Source organism: Coffea eugenioides, chromosome 4 (genome assembly GCF_003713205.1).
Source record: "Coffea eugenioides isolate CCC68of chromosome 4, Ceug_1.0, whole genome shotgun sequence".
Classification (NCBI taxonomy): Eukaryota; Viridiplantae; Streptophyta; class Magnoliopsida; order Gentianales; family Rubiaceae; genus Coffea; species Coffea eugenioides.
In genome coordinates this window covers 6392834-6408216 of record NC_040038.1, presented here as the reverse complement: position 1 = coordinate 6408216, position 15383 = coordinate 6392834, and the positions used below count along the sequence as shown (strand labels likewise).

General features: G+C 37.0%; 1 long non-coding RNA gene across 2 annotated transcripts; it reads left to right on the top strand.

Annotated features, from left to right (window-relative positions):
- Positions 1 to 2140: 2140 nt before the first annotated feature.
- LOC113768596 lies at positions 2141 to 6698 on the top strand. Of its 2 annotated transcripts, none has more exons than XR_003468090.1 (4): positions 2141 to 2326; positions 2478 to 2512; positions 2674 to 2743; positions 6474 to 6698. It is a non-coding gene; the product is annotated as an uncharacterized LOC113768596 (long non-coding RNA). The 2 variants fall into 2 exon arrangements; XR_003468091.1 differs by having other exon boundaries at positions 6471 to 6698.
- Positions 6699 to 15383: the final 8685 nt, after the last annotated feature.

Sequence of the window (15383 nt, the reverse complement as noted above, 5' to 3'; positions counted from 1 at the left end):
TCGACCTCGAACCGGGCATGTGTCCGGCCCGATTCATAACCTTTGTTGACCTGGACCAAGAGCCGGTCAAAATTGTAGAAAACCGTAAAAATCGTTAAATCGGTTCAACCCGTGAACCGCGGTTCTCCAATTTTTGACCGAATTTTCAACGCAATTGTCTAAACCTAATCTTCACTTCTTCAATCATCAGTTCAGTCTTCAGTCTTCAGCCTTTACGACACTCTTCGCTTCGCCGCCTCAATCTTCGCCGCCGCTTCAATCTTCGTCGCTTCAGCTCAATTCATTTGTTTCGATTCTTATTTCTCAGCTGCTACCCATCAATTCATCTCAGCTGGGTTTTGGTTGTCCCTTTATCCCTTTTTTTTCCTTTCATCTTTACCGCTTCACGTTTGGTAACTGGGTTTGTAGCCTTCGCCGGTTCATAACCTTCCGTCCCCTCGGCCCTCTTCCGCCGCTTTCACTGGTTTCGCTTCAACTCAATTCATCTTCGCTGGTTCATAGCCTTCGCCGCTTCATGACACTCTTCGCCGCCACTTCATTTCTCAGCTGCTACCCATCTCAGCTTATACCAGGTTTGTTTATCCTTTTTCTCTTTTTTTCCCTTTCGTTGTTGATTACTGGGTTTTGGTTGCCCTTCCGTCCCCTCGGCCATCTGTATAATGTATATGTACTGCTGTAATTTTTGGGCATATGATCCTTATTAACTTGTCATTGCAGCAGCAGCTAAATGATTATATTATAAGCTGATCCGCCTAAATCAATTTTTTTTTTTTTTGGTTTGTCCTTAAATTAGATAAGCTATCCGTCTGTTTGTCCTGCAATTTCCTTTTTTTTTTTTACTCGGTAGATAATTTGGTTGCACTGTTGTTGAGTTGCGCCGCTGGTGAAGTCAAAACTTAATTGGGAGGTAGACTCCCTGTTAATGTTTTTGGCCGACAATCAAAAATGTCAATTAATTGGTGGTCAGGTACCAGATGTTGGTACTAAACTGCTAAATTCCCAGTACTTCATTGCTAAATTCCACCAACGGCCTCAGTAAAAGTCTTTTTCTTTTGGTATTATTTGAAAACTGGATTGAAAAAAAAGAAAAAAAAGTCCTCGGTCTTTCCATTGGACAGCCTATCAGCTATCATATGGTCCCTTCTGTCACTTAATTCAGTAATTGATAACCATGTCATTGTGGAGTTGTATTATAATTTGATATTGAAGCATGTAGAAAGTTTCCCTTGCTTCAAGTACTTCCATTTGGCGAATTGGGATAAATTTTTGACACGTTTGGTTACTTGGTGAAGTGAAGTGAGAATTTGACAGAAGCTTCCAAAACATGCTTTTCAGTTGTTGAACAGATCTTCTTGTTTGTCTTGTCAGGTTAATATAACAGGTTAACATAGATATAATAACCATGACTCTTTCAATAATAATCTCATACTACCATTTATCATAGTTGCCAGTCTTTCAATCTTTAGCTGTTATAGGTAAACACTTAATCCTATAATTAGAAAACTTTATTAACCAAAGTGCAGTGACACAAAGATTCTATGATGAAACAGAATTTGATTTTCTGTACAGCAAGGTTCTTTTCTTACTTTAGCCAAAGCTTTTTCTGCTTCTGTCTATAAGACAAAATGTTTATACATATCCGGTTTCTGTCTTTTTAGTTTATATTCTTCAAACCATCTTTTCTACAATCCACCATTAGTGTATTTCATAGAAGCTCAAATGCTACTCCACTTATTAAATAATATAAGTCCCTTGCTAGGCTCTTGCTACTAAATCATTCCGTGACCTCCTGTTTCTAAAAGGTATACAACCAAATCTATTGTTGACTAATTAGAGCTCATTAATAAAAAGGTCATCCCCAGGAGCAGTTCTACTTGTACTACTTAACAGGAATCAGGACTGCAAAACTCATTAGAGCTCATTAATAAAAAGGTCAGCCCCAGGAGCTCATTAATAATATATATATATATTATTTATTTATTTATTGAACGGGGGTTGAATCGGTCCGATCGATTGAATCTCGACCCTTTCATTTCCCCGGTTCGCTTGACGGTCTGGGTTTTAAAACATTGCTGGACACTTCTACCTTAAAACATCAAACAGGAGTAAAGTGTCAACAAACAAAGTTTAGGAGTAAAAGTGCAAAAAACAAAAATGGCCTATGGTACCACGAGGCTACAAGTATGTGGTTTGGTGCCCTAACTGTACATTGAAATTGCAGATCCCTAAGAAGAGAGCGAGCGAGCGAGAGAATCAGAGTAGATTATAGGGCAGGGTTTGGATTTGGGACAACGACGAAGACTATGGATTACCTGAAGAAGAAGCTGTAAGTTCGTGTAGGCGAATTCATTCTCTAGCCGTAAATTATGAAGCTTCGATGTGGTCTATTTCTCTTAGTTGATTTCTTATTTTGGTTTATTACTTGATTGAGCCTGGATCCTACTTTTTCTTTTATTTTTGTTTTTGTTGTCTTGCAGCCTGCATGATTTGCCTAACTTTATCATCCGTAGACGTAAGTTCGTCTTCCACCTCCCTCTCCCTCTTCAGCTCACGTCTTATTGTTGTTCAAACATTGATACCGTTAGTATCACTTAGCACAGAGTAGGCAAGTAATTTTTTTTTCTTTTGGATTTTTGCCTCTTACTTTTTCTTATTTCTGTATAAATCAAACAGCTGTTCTTGCTGGTATTGCGATGGCAGTTGGATGGATGTTACCCGGTATCATTGACAAGCACATTTCCCGGTTGGTTTTTCTGTGCTTTGCCCATTTTTTTGTTTTCAGAAATTGTTAGTATGCGAAAGACTCGATTTTGCTTCTGCATTCTGTGTAAATAAGCATAGAAGAATTGAAAACTTCTGTGTGGGGGCACTCTCTTTTTTCTGTATCATTTAGCTTAGGGATAATTTCAGAAACCTCCCCTGAGGTTTTTGTCAGTTGCACTTGCCTCTCCTCAACTTCTGAAAATATCACTTACCTCCCTTATTTGAGAAACTTGAGTAACTTGTCAGCCCAAATCAGAAAAAGGTGGATTAAAATACTAGTATCAAGAAAGAGAAAGAAATTTAATCCCACAAATGCCCTTTTTATTTCCTACAACATGTTATTTTAATAAATGTTTTAAGTAATTGGGTGGTAGGGATACAAAATCGAAAAGTGTGGGGGTGTTCGTGAAAATGAAGAAGCATGTGAAAGTTGTCATCCAAAAATTCGTACGGCTCCAAGAGTGGTGATTCAATGCAGCTATTATCATTGTCATCCAAGAATGTGATTGAATGCAAAATGATTAATGCATGAAAAATTTAAATACCAACAAAACCAAAAGTAGATAAGAAGCCACATAATATATTGTGCAAAATCCAGAATCCAACATCATATGATAAGTACTAGCTATTGCAATCCAAACCTGCACAAAACACCATCTAAGTGTACTATTGCAATTAGATGGTGAGGATTGCATACTGCTAACATAGTTCCAAGTGCATGTCCAAAGGTAATGAGTAGGCAGCAAATTTGAGATGGCATCCACGAAGCACAACCCAACAAAAGTTACATTGAGTTTTAGTAAGTAATATAATAAGAGTTAATAGTGCTCTCATATGTAATAATTCCATCAGTTGGAAGAGGTAACTTTCAAGATTACTCAGAATCTCATGCTGAAACTATTGGTAAGACTTTGACTGTCCATATTGGTAATAGCTTCAATGCTTACAGAGGCTTGAGTTTGTGAATTCTGATTGGTATTAGCTGCAGAGGCTGATTGTGCATTAGCAGAAGCATTTCCCTTTCCTATTTTGGAACTTTTACCAGTAGAAGGACCAACCATTTGAGAAGTTCTTCCTCTCTGGAAAACACAAAAGAAACTTATATGTAGAAACTTCATGACTTCTTTTATAGGATCAGGAATTTTCTCAGATTCAGAATCAGAATCAGAATCTGCAACAATATCATCATCCTCATTTTCCTCAAAATCAGAAAAGTTTAAGTCACTGCTGTCACTGGATGCAAGGGACACTCGATCATCATCTGAGCCATCTTCTTTATCACTGCCCAAATGATGTTTCCATGACTCATCAGAACAGGAATGATAATACTCATCATCATCCCCAGAATTTTGAAAGTACTGAATCTGTCTTCCAGCATTATTATTAATTCCCAAGTTCTCTTGGAAAGATTGACCATTTAAATTGTTACCAACCTCATTAGGTATAATATCCATGTCAAGGACAAACAAATTGATTACAAGTTCACTCTTATGAACTTTGAACATTTCCTTCACAGATTGATCATCAATGATATCCATGCTACCTATAGCTTTTGGAATTCCATGTCTCATGTGCAGCAATAGATTCACATTCTCAGGCATGTCACTCAATGCCTGCTCAAAAACATCATTCAATGGTTGCATGTAAGAATATCTTTGAGGATCTACATTGGAAATTCTAGTTTTCTTCCCCATGTAGTGGACAACAATATCATGAGCAGCAAGAGTTCCATCCTGTAATTTCAACATTAAGATATTGGTAATCAAAGACTAATACAGCATGAACACACTTAATAAGAGATTTCAGTAAATGAGAGATTTTAGAAAGATCATTCTCAAAAACTCAGATTTTGTCAATATCAAATGAATTACTTAATAAGGCTTCATTCTTAAACTGGTGTACACCTAGTACTACACTTGGTAACTTGAACAAACATGACACACATGAAGAGCATCTGAACATACATGAAATACTCAAAGAAATATCACCTGATAAGCATTATCGAAGCAACACATAAGCTTAGCAATCTTAGAAATCATGTAACTACTATACGTAGAGTAGAACAACGTGCCTCTTCCAAGCTATAGTAGTTTCATCCTTGTCACTTTATTGCTGCAAAACTACTTATATCACTTAAAAGAGCCCTTTATTCACATGAAAACTACAAAACTCCATTCATTAGTTCTATAATGTCACAACATTATTTTGCTTTTACTACCGACTAGAGAAAATCTGTCATGATCTGCACAAATCAGTTGCTCTGTAGTTTATTTGTTAAAGAATAACTTATTTGATGTAGATGATATTTATTGACATAACAAACATTATATTTTCATCATCACAACCAAAAACTCAAAACTTTCATGCATAACTAAATCTAAACAAGCATAACGTTATCATCATCAGAATCTAAAACTCAAAGTTTTCATGGTAAACTAACCTAAACAACATGAACTAAGTATGATCATAAAAATAGTTTATGGAAAATGCCTTGTAAAAGCATAGTAATCGAAATTTCTAACCTCTGTTGCTGTGAAGATTAGCAGTGATTCAAGGAAAAATTGATTGTCTCACAACTTTATGTCTCAAACCTTCCTTCCAGAAATCTTTCTTTCTCTCAACTCTCAACACAATAGTAAAGATGTGAGTAATATAAAGGAGATATATGACAAGACTACATAATTGTCAGATTATGGCGCGATTGGAAGTATTGCTTTGGCGCCAATTCCTCTCTTCTCGTTCAAGACTCTGGTTTTCTTCTTTTATTTTCAAATTTAGTCCTAAAAATATTTTATCTAAATTACGTATGTTATTCAGTGCAAATATTAAGGGTATAAGAGTCATTATGCAGCAACTTATGTCAGCAGTGGGTCCCAGTTCCCAGCCAAGGGAGGTAGGTGATATTTTTAGAAGTTGAGGGGAGGCAAGTGCAACTGACAAAAACCTCAGGGGAGGTTTCTGAAATTATCCCTTTAGCTTATGCTAGGTGGCTGCTGCTGCTGCTGCTGTTGTTGTTATGTTTTCTTTTCAGAGCAGTATGCATTGCTTGTGAACCAGTTGACCATGTCTATGAAAAAATAGAGTGTTCCTTCATTTGTCTTGGGGTTCCTTTTCAGGAGTTTTCTTTTCCTGGTTGTGTCTAATTTACAACTTTTTCTGGTCGACTGACTAAAGTACGAACAATCTGATATCCAGACATTCTGTATTTCTCACTATATCCAGTTGTGTAACATGCTGTTTGCACTATAACCGTTGGATACTCTTGCAACTCAAAAAGTAAAAGAAAATGCTTTGTCACCATGCTCTCCCCTCCTGCCCAGGTGGCACATTTGGTAACTGGCCCCTAGTGGCTCATGCATTTGACTAAAATTTTGAACCTCAAGCGATCTCTCATATCTGTATGTATCTTCTTGCTACCTCCTAGTGTTGCTATGATTGGATTGAATCTTTTGATTCTCTTTTGTCTCGCACTCCTGTGTAATGGCTTTTTATTTCTTTTTATTTTTTCCCTACACTATTGCTTAGTGTTTCCTGTGTGATGTGAATTTGTATGCCTTTATATCCACATAGGCGTGTTGTGCTTGATATTTAAATTTACAGAACTTCCTCTCAAGTATTATTGTGATCTTTCTTTTTCCTCTTTTGGGGGGTTATGCTTTTGTTGAACTGTGCATTTTGTTGCTTGCTTCCTTACTTTTTCTTCTTAGCAGGGAGAAAAACAAGAGGCTCAAAGAGAGACAAATTGAGAAGGACAGTTAGAAACTTCATTTTAGAATCATTGCCAGTTGAATGTTTTGTGCTTTTCCGTCTTAGTTATTGGAAGAGAATTGCCAGTCCCCTTGGCCCTTCTCAGTCTCCTGAGGTTTGAATCAGTATGGAAAAGTTGACACTTTTTATAGGGTTTAAAAATAAAGGATGATCTCTCTCTCTCTGTCTCTCTCTGTCTCTCTCTCTCTCTCTCTATATATATATATATATATATATATATTGGTGTGTGGAAGTGTGTATTTGTTGTGTAATGGGTAGTTTTTTAAAGAATTCTATATACTGTTTAGCAGCCAAAAGAAACTCTGATACATTCTTTAGAACTCTAATTTTCTTTCCCTCTATGCTATCCTATTGCCAACCTTTTGGCTGTTATTTTTTATCTGCTCTCTTGCTTGATACCACCACCCAGCCTTAATAAAATTCTCAACCTATCTGTTGGGTCTGCATATGCCCGATCGATTAGGAAGTAGAGATGGAAAGTGTTGGGTCTGCTCTCTTGCAATTATATGCATTAAAAGAACACGAATGCCATCAAAGCTGGCTCGAAAAACTGAACTCCTGAATTCCAAATACTAGTGCGCTTGCCTATTGTCCATTCATGAAACTAGAACTCAACATCATTTGGATCTGATTATTAGAATCCAGTCTACTATCGAGCTAAAATATGACAATGAATTGATATCACAACAAGATTACTCCATTGCCAGGTATACTGCTGAATAAGAGTCCCCATCTCCCCAACACTGTATAACACATAACACACAAGGAACAGCAAGTACAGCAGAAAGAATAAGAATGGCTGCCCCTCAGTAAATTAGTCCCAGACATCATTGCTTTCTTCTACCATTCTAATATCTCTACCACATTCATCACTACTCTCCCTCTTGGAAGTAACACCAACAGATTATTGCAAGAATATCCCTATTGATTTGCAGAATAACACGGTTAAACGATCTATGAGCATAAGAAATACCAGCATCAATAAACGAGAGACAGAGAGAGCTACTTCAATAGTCCAAGGCAAGTGCTTTTCCAACTAACAAGTAAACTGGCTATCAAACGTGACCATGCGCAATACTAGGAATATATTCTCCCACTAACAACCACGGACTAGTTCAGAAAGGGACATCAAGATTAGCAAGACAAATAGTACAATTTCTTAATCAGACTAGACCTGGCCCTCCCAAATCTCCTCCCTCAGCAATGCTAAAACATAATTACAAGAGTGATTTAAAATACTCTCTCAAAGAGCCTCCCATTGCTTTCACACTTGATTCGCTTTAATAATAGCCAACACTTCTCAGATCTCCTTGTGATGGTTTCTGGTTATCACTTCCTTGTCCCAAAAACACCAGCCGACCTACAAGACCCACATAACCAGAGTTCACCATATTATCAGTGTTTCACCATTTTTTTTTTTGGGATCATAAATGAAACTTCCAAAAATTCATTGACAGAACACGCTTTATAGATGTAACTTTATAGGGATAGATCAATTGAAAAGCAAAATTGGAGTGCTCCATTTGTATCTCTTAGCAGATACTGTATATCCTATTCATTAAGCAGCCATGCAAACAGTCTAGTCACGTTTTCAAGTGACCAAAAGCTTTCATAGTTTGGCATCATAAGAGATGAGACATCATAGTCTAACATACATAAAATTCTTTCAAACATCATTAAAACAAAAAAATCATCGAGCTGCAAATAGCTGAAAAACAGCATCAATATAAGTACAGAAATTTGATTAAAAAAATTCCAGTAATTAAGGAATCGATTGTTTAAAACCAATATTCGATTACCTTCCAAACTTTAGTTTGGTGAATTGGATTGAAAAATCAGTAATTCGGTAATATCCAAAATCAAAAATGTCAATAGTGAATTTAAATATTTTAATTTTTTTCTACAAAATTGTTGTAACAAAATAATATCTCATATGTTTTTAATAAAATTCAATCAACTTAATTCAAATAAAAATGATATGCAAAAAAAAAAAAAAAATTCATAATCCTAAGCCCTAACTCATAATCTCAATTCTTAAACAACATTGAAATAAACAAGAATTCTAAATTTAATTGTCAAACTAAACTCCAACACGCTAACTTCCATCAAAATTTGACTTCCAAGTGTAATTATAATTAAGTTAGCTAATTAGTAATTACAAATTAGTATTTAGTAATAGGATTAAGAATTAATCTTATATTTAGTAATAAAAAATGTACTAATTTGGTTGGTAATCGGTAATATATTTTTAATATCCATTCTTGAATGATTTTATCGAATATTATATTTTGATTTTTCCGAATTCCATTGTTTTGAAATTTGATCTAAATTGGATCAGCTGATTTTTCAATTTTTTTTCCCGAAATATGAACACTTGTAATTATAAGTAAGAGGTCTGAATTCAAGACCTCCCACTTACCCAAAAAAAAAAAAAAAAGTTACTATATTGACACCTATTATTTCTTAACTTTTTTAAAGTTAAATATTCAAGTAAGTTATTTCAGATTTATAATTCACATGTCAAAACAATATACGAGTATGAGTATAGTATTCCAAGTAAATTTTAAAAAAATTTCTTCTTCTTGCTATACAACATTGGGAAAGGCGGTATATGTCCTCATGATGTGAAGATTCAAAACAAATGGATTGAAATTTAAATTAATTGAAGGGACGGTCAAAGCAAAATATGAGTATAGTATTCCAAGTAAATTAAAAAAAATTTCTTCATGCTACACAACATCAGGAAAGACGGGCATATGTCCACATGATGTAAATGCTCAAATCAAATGGGTTGAAGACTAAATTGATTGAAGGGATGTATGTTGAATTGATATAGCCGTTATAGGGCTAGCTACCCCTTTCTTGCTTAATCTTTCTAGTTTGTTGAACTTCAATTATTTGCTAAAGACTTTTTTTTCTTCTCTTATCAAGTGCTTAACTTTAGTATAAACCAAGGGATTCGTGAATCATCATTGTAACAAATTGTTAGCAGTAGACTTCAACATTGCGTAATCTTGTTTCCTACATATTCAAAATGTTAGAATTATTTGCCTTAAAATCAACCTTTTATATTTTGTTTTCATTATGTATCAGCTTTTATGTTATCTAACACATTTAAAACATTTACAGTATTATACGAAATTGCTTCTCAGAACTTTGAATTTTTACTTTCAAAAGCCCCCGCGCACAATAGTATATTGACATGTGTTTTCACGAAAAAAAAATGGGGAGGAAATGGAATATGGTGGAAACAAAGCTGTAGAAATGGAATGTGAAAGGTGAAAATTACACTCGGCTTGAGATGATGGAGTAATTTGAGGCAGCCAAGGCATGGTTTATTCTACGAAATCTATGAATCCCAGTTTGTACCAGGTGACTTCGGGTGATACTGGTCTGAGTTTTTGCAAAGCAGACTTGACTGTATACACCCCACCCCCGAGTTGCTAGGTGTCCGTACAGTAGCATCTTTTTCATTTGGGTTAAGGATTAGTTCACAAGGAGTAAGCTGCTGAAATCTTCTAACTTCTGCGTTAAAACTTTCTCCCACAAGGCCATTTCCACTCCCCAGTCCCCACCATTAAAACTTTTTGCCATAGGGTCCAATTTTGACAGATTGAATCCAGTAAGCAAGTTCTCAGAAAAGTGCAAGTATAATGGATGCCATTGGCCATAACAGAAGTTGGTATCTTGACCATTTCCAACCATCTCAGCTTTAAAAGTTTTCCCCAACTCCATGAGCAGTCTGCTGGGATTTTAGCCCCCCCCCCCCCCAAAAGGATGAGGATTTAAGCTGAATTATGTGTACCCACTTCACCCATAATGTAAAGTTGTGGGAGAGTATCTCAAAGAGCAAAGAAGTTGGCTTATCATAATGGGAAGATGTATTGTGTTGCTTCTCTTCTGACAGGAATAGTTGGAGTGGCGGCTTGCAACTCCGCTCCTCCATTTCTGGTGCTATTTTGAATTTTTCTTGATTTTTATTCATCTGACAATCCAACAACAATTGATTTTTTTTTTAGTGTTCACAATTCTTTTCGACTCACGATCCTTTCAGTACCTGATGCTCATTACTAGTGAAGTAATAGTTAATCTCATTATGCCATCAATTCTTGTTTCATCTGCAGAAGATGAATGCCTGATTCTCTCTCCCCCCCCTCCTCCTCCTCCTCCTCCTCCTCCTCCTCCTCTAATCGAGTTTGTTATAATTTTGGAATGGTTTCTAAGATAAAAAGGGAAACAATGAACAAGAATATTAAAATACGCTAAAAAACACTTAATCCATACGGACGGAGCTAAAGTAATATTTTAGCACATTCCTGTTTCTGCTGTTCTTGCCTGTTGTAAGGACGTAGTTGCAAACTGGAGAAGGATACCTTTAAGTAGGCAAAATTGGGATTTCGTTGGATGTGTTCCTCCCTTGCTGATGATTTGTTGGGAACAACACTAATGCTAGCTACTGATGTAATTGGAACGAGTACATTCCTTTGAGTGCACCGTCGTTGCTGATCAATGAAATTCTCAATGTAAAGGAATCTTAAATTAGTAGTGAATGGCTTTCAGAGTAAAACACAAACATTTTTCGTGTTATTGGAGGGAACCAAAATGAAATGACTCAAAAAATTTGCTCGCTCCTCACTCCTTAGCTGCATGCTTATAATCTCAAATGAGTAAAAGTTTCAAGAATAGTATCCTAACTGTATATTGAAATTGCAGATCCCTAAGAAGAGAGCGAGCGAGCGAGAGAATCAGAGTAGATTATAGGGCAGGGTTTGGATTTGGGACAACGACGAAGACTATGGATTACCTGAAGAAGAAGCTGTAAGTTCGTGTAGGCGAATTCATTCTCTAGCCGTAAATTATGAAGCTTCGATGTGGTCTATTTCTCTTAGTTGATTTCTTATTTTGGTTTATTACTTGATTGAGCCTGGATCCTACTTTTTCTTTTATTTTTGTTTTTGTTGTCTTGCAGCCTGCATGATTTGCCTGTCTTTATCATCCGTAGACGTAAGTTCGTCTTCCACCTCCCTCTCCCTCTTCAGCTCACGTCTTATTGTTGTTCAAACATTGATACCGTTAGTATCACTTAGCACAGAGTAGGCAAGTGATTTTTTTTTTCTTTTGGATTTTTGCCCCTCACTTTTTCTTATTTCTGTATAAATCAAACAGCTGTTCTTGCTGGTATTTCGATGGCAGCTGGATGGATGTTACCCGGTATCATTGACAAGTACATTTCCGGGTTGGTTTTTCTGTGCTTTGCCCCATTTCTTTGTTTTCAGAAATTGTTAGTATGCGAAAGACTCGATTTCGCTTCTGCATTCTGTGTAAATAAGCATAGAAGAATTGAAAACTTCTGTGTGGGGGCACTCTCTTCTTCTGTATCATTTAGCTTATGCTAGGTGGCTGCTGCTGCTGTTGTTGTTATGTTTTCTTTTCAGAGCAGTATGCATTGCTTGTGAACCAGTTGACCATGTCTATGTGTACGTTTTTCTTTTATGTATGTATGTGCAAGAGGATGGTTGTGGCAGTGATAAATTTGTTTCTTTGTTAGGGCATTACATTGCATCTGATTGAGGAGCTATGATTATATATCTTTTTCAGTTGCTTTTTCCTTCTTTTTACCTTTGGAGTTAGCATGTAGTTTTAAGCTCTGGACAATTATCTATTGGACACATGGTAATGGTAATAGTTCTAATGATGCTTTTCTTGATGGCACAGAATAAAATATGAAGCGCAGCTGGAGATGATTCATAAAATAAGGTATTTTTTCATGCATCTGAGAAAACCAGAAAAATCTGGACTAGTGCCCTTAACTTGTACTATTTTGTTTACTATTTTAGAGTGTTGCTTGGCATCGTTATGCTTCTTATGGCAATGTTTGTCATTTGATGTGCTACCCTTAGAGGTGGATGGGTGGTTTAGTGCTACCCTTAGAGGTGATTATTCCATTTCTATCTCTTTGAATTTCTTTAATTGCGACAAGATGCAGTTGTGCAGCTTCATGGCAAAAAAGATTCAAATTCAGTTGGAGACTACTCAAGCTGTGATAACTAGTTCATAATTAATTACGTCTCAATAGAATAGAATAGAATTTGGACTATATGAACTGTGAAAGAGTGATTAACAACACTAATTGAGTTATAAAAGTTGAACCATTTGAGCTAGGCATTCAGGAAGCTAGCTATAGGTGCGCTTATGGCTGTTGATTTAGTTGTAGATGTTGTATCGTACTTACGTACATTTAAACATTATGATTATTTTATTCTTTATAATAAGGTTAATCACTCACATTTGCAATAATGTTCTTTGTGACAGCCCCACCTCCCCCTAAGGCGAACCAGAGGGTTCGGCGGACCGCCTGCCTAGCTCTCGCCGGGACTCAAAATTCAAAACAATAAAACTAAATAAACCCACAAGCGTACTATTCACAATATATCTAACGCCAAAAGAGTTCTAATTACATCTTCAAAATATCACTCTAATATACTATAACCACAACCAGCAGAAGATAGACCCTAAGGAGGGTTCTTATACAAACCACCAAAACAAAAACAAAAAAACATCCCAACTGTCCGACTGTTACAATCAAACCTAACTATGCTAGTGTATGTGCCAAAAGTCCCCGCGTCGGCCCCTGCTAAGGAAAACAAAAGGAAAGGGGTAAGCTATATGCTTGGTAAGTAAACAGGGGCAAAAGCGTAAATCTCACATATTAACAATTACACAATAGGAGTAAAGCAAAAGCAGAAAAGTAACATCACATAATAAGGATACAGGTGGCTCCAAAGCCAGATCGTTTGGCATGTGTGACCTCCTGCCGACACTCCGTCGACCTCAAATAATGGTCCGTAGAACGTCACTTGTACTCCCACCGTACACCTTATCACCCTCTCTGGCCAGTCACCTCACAAACTTGCCCGGGCGAACGAAATCACAAACTTGAGCTTGAGTCACAAGCTCGGGTCACAAACTTGGTCCACATTCTCGGTGAACCGGATTCACAAACTTGGTGACCTCAGACTAAGTTGGACTGGCTTCGACCAAGCCCTGACCGGCTCGAATAGTCCATCTAGGTCGGAAGATCAACCCCAAACTCACAAACTTCACAAAATTTATTCAAAAGTCACCCCGAGCCACGAGCTCAAGGGTTTTAGTTCCAAAATTGCTCATATACACAAGCCATGTACAAATATGTGCGCAAGTTAGGGTTTAGGTCGAGTGCGATAAAGTACACCTTCGCCTAGGTACCCTCTTCATACATATCGAAACACATAAGCAACTAACACACAAGAGCGGCCTGAATACTTACACAACGAACAAAAGAGAAAAAGTACGAAATTCGTGCCGCGAGGAGTAGCTAGTAGGCCCCACTGGCTCCACCTAACTCACCAACGTCTGAAATTGAAGATTGTGTCACAATATATCACAAACGGCTGCTAACATACTTAAAACAAGCAAAATGGCAAAATCGGCACATGTAAGTGCGGAAACGGCAAAATGGGCACACGCGCCCGCGCGGAACGGCAAACGGAAATGGCCAAATCTGCCTTCTCAAACCGTTTTGATCAAAAGTTAGGCTAGGAATGTCGGATCAAGGTACATGAGATACCGTTGCGAAGCTAAGAAGAAGGGCTACAATTCTCATGAAGACACCTAAGTCCGGATCTGAAAAGAAATAGGTCAAAAGTATGGAAAATCGTTCCAGAAATTTGCACTTTAGAGTGACGAACAGGGTATGTTTGCTGGACCATAACTCCCAGCTCACAAATCCAAATCAGGAAATTCCAAAGGCATTAGAAAGCTGAGACATAAGGATAAAACTTTGATGTTTTGGCCGAGACCTGAATCCACTCAGAACAGAACGAAAATTGAGTGGCAAAGTACCCGTCAGAACTGTCCAGATCAAAGGCAGTTCTGACGATCAATCTTGTTTTGGTCATAACGGAAGCTACGGAACTCGGATTTCGACGCACTTTATACCGTTTCGAAGCTAAAACCAAGATCTATATTTATTATGAAGGAGTCAACACCCAGATCTCATGTTATCAAAACGGATAAAACATGGGCAGAAGCAAAAATCAAAACGGAACACAATCCAGGGTACCAAAACAGGTGCTAGTGTTTTGTCTATAACTCGGGCTACACTGATCCGTTTAACCTGAAATTTTGCAGACATATTTAGGACATAAGAGGTTACAACGTCACAGAAGGTCACTCAACCCAGTTTTGAGTGCAAACAGGTCAAAAATGCAAGATACTTCATCAACAACGTAAAACAGATTCACCAAAATGTATTCTAGCGGAAACATCATAACTCAGGCTCTACAAGTCCAAATCCAGAAATTCCAAAACCAGTTGAAAGCTAAGAAACAGGGCTAAATTTCATCAGAAGGCCTCAACAACCAATTCGGAATAAATTCCAGCCAAAACAACCAATTACAGTCGCAAATCCCAATTTCGGGTAAACCAGAACAGCAATAGTAATTTTGACTTTTCTCATTCCACACTACTCCGATTGACCTGAAATTTTGTAGGCACCTCCAAAATGTAATTCCTACAACTTTCATGTTTTGAGCTAAGGCCAATTCGGCCTCTATCTATGACCTAAAAATTTCGGACAGAATGTTCATCACAAAACCCTCACTTTTCAATTTTTGGTCCAAAACAGAAATTGGTTGCAATTAATCACTTTTCCCACCTCCTAGAGTCATTATAGACCATTTCCAATCATCATAGATAGCCACACAATCATGCTTATCTTAAAACAGAAAATTCCCCAAAAATAATAAAACTTCATTATTTCAACCACAAATCAAGAATTAATCCATAAACTTGCATCTTATACTACCACTAAG